This window comes from Galeopterus variegatus, unplaced genomic scaffold (assembly GCF_000696425.1).
Source record: "Galeopterus variegatus unplaced genomic scaffold, G_variegatus-3.0.2 Scaffold13506, whole genome shotgun sequence".
Taxonomy (NCBI): domain Eukaryota; kingdom Metazoa; phylum Chordata; class Mammalia; order Dermoptera; family Cynocephalidae; genus Galeopterus; species Galeopterus variegatus.
The window spans coordinates 4,578-6,911 of record NW_007739617.1 but is presented as its reverse complement, the minus strand read 5'-3'; the positions used below and the strand labels follow the sequence as shown (position 1 = coordinate 6,911).

General features: G+C 37.1%; 1 pseudogene; it reads right to left on the bottom strand.

Annotated features, from left to right (window-relative positions):
• Positions 1–530: 530 nt before the first annotated feature.
• LOC103581621 lies at positions 531–1,176 on the bottom strand (annotated as a pseudogene).
• Between the last annotated feature and the right edge of the window lie 1,158 nt (positions 1,177–2,334).

Genomic DNA, 2,334 nt, shown 5'->3' with positions numbered 1-2,334 from the left:
CTAGACTTCATTATACAAGGCCATTATATACACTTCTAAGACATTAATAAACCAAAACAAGAAATACTGAAATTAAAGTAAAAGTATTATTTGAGGCTAACTGACATATGAATTGTTAGTTCTTTGTTGTATTTCCATTTTATATAGCATTAATAAAAGGAATATCTTACTCAGAGAAAATTTTATTTTATATATCACTAGACATGAATTTTTGTCATTAGTTATGACATAAATCTTGCCTAATGTCATTATTCAAATGGCATGACCATTTTTTGTCCACCACAATTCACTTCTGTACTTACAACCAGAATTCTCATGATTTACATAAGCACATCTATCGTGAAGATTTAACACTGAGTTGCAATTTATCATCTGATAAATATCTGATCTGTTGCAGAAAGCAATGCAAGGGAGATGTATAATTAAACACCTTTCATTTGAGTGAGCTTATGTAAAAATCAGTAATTTAGAAGTTCTTTCTCCAAAGGAGGTTTTCAAATGTAGAAATAGAAATGGTTACAGTGAGATTTTTAGGAAACATCTTGCTTCTCCACATCCTCTTGTAATTGCTGTACCATTTTTCCTTCCAGCTGCTTTCCGTTGCCTGCAACAGTGGCCCTGATAAGATGAATGTTTTCCTTGACTTCTTTGATGTCCTGAACTTTCTGTAGCTCTTTATTTTTCTTCAATCTGTTCATTTTAAATTCAGCATGGCATTTCTGTTTGGTCTCTTTGACTCTCTTCATTGCAACAATAGTTTTACTCCGTAGCTCTTGTTGGTATTCGACAGGTTCATTTCCACGTTTTTCAAATCAAATGAATTATCTACTGTCAGCTCTTTACCAGCTGGTTTCCAGAATGCTTTTGTCCACCTGACCTTGCAAGGATTGTGCTTCTTTTTCAAGTTTCTATGACATTTGGATTTACAGAATCTAAATACCTTGCAATCATTGAAGACAAACATCATGCCGTGGCCAGGACAGATGTGTCCCAAACAGAAATAACACTTCTTGATATGCATGCTGAACCCATGTGGGTCCATACTGACCAAATGCTGAGCTTGAGAGCTACAAGGCCCTCTCTTAATGTGACACCCAAACAAGGAAAAGGAAGCACTATGTGAAGATGAACCAAACAAACAGAGCTTTTGTCTCAACCCTTTCTCTAATACTGTATATGAATGCACGCTTTTTCTTTCCTCTTGAGGGTCACATAAAAATACACAGGCTAACAGAATTTACATTAATTCTGTAATGTGGAGGAGTTCAAGCCTATTAAGGGACGTGGTGAAGAGTGGATACAAAGTCCTTATTGAGAAAGCCCTTAATATGCATAAAGGTTCAATTAGTTGAAATGGAAACAACCCCTTCCCCAGCCAAGCACTTACATTCCTACAAGATTAAGCAATGTAACCCCATGGACTATATGCTGTCAGTGTTTCTCCTCTTCCCTTGCAGCTGGATGCAGGAAGTGGGAGCTTAATCCAGTCCTAAGAGTTAGAGAAAGCTTCCTATAGGAAGTTGTAGCTCATTAGGAATTAACCATAGCTACCAGTTAAGGTGTATGGGTTTGATGAGATTGGAGGCAGGAAGCATGAAAATAGGATTTCAGTGATGTAATCTATTTAAATGACCTTTAGAAAAGCTTCAGCTACACTGGGAACATTCATATAGGTTTTGGTCCAAGTCTCTGGGTTTGGAGATGAATTCATCACTGATTTCTATAAAAGCATGAGCTAGACCCACCCAAAACACTGTAAGTTGGATAATTTTAGGTATTTTTTTTTTCTTTGTACTCTTAGCAGCCATCAGTCTTTTCTCCTTATTTATATTAGCCATAATAGAAATTGAAAGTAGCACTAGTAGTTTTTAGGCTTTCATACAGCAAAATGGGGGGTGGGGGGCATGGTGAGTGGAGAGTGGCTTAGGAATAGTGAATTTAAAAATTCAGATTTAGGGCCGGCCCTGTGGTTCTCTATTTACTTTTTAATTTACAATTTCAGTCCAACTTCTGTGACCTGCTCCTGCTAACTGGAAGTTTAATTATGATCAATGAAGCTAAATTCTGTTTCCTTGCACACACTTCCTCAGTAAGCTCAAATACTTTGGTATATTATGGATAGATCTTATTCTTAACCCTTGGATTAATGATACACTTTAACAAGTCCTTATTGAGCAGCTGAGTTTCAGGGCTCTATGCTAAGCAGTGAACAAGGTAAAGGCTCAGAGCCTAGTTGGAAAGACAACAAATACACAGTGTGATCAGTGAGAGCACCTGGATGCAGGAAGTGGGAGCTTAATCCAGTCCTAAGAGTTAGAGAAAGCTTCCTATAGG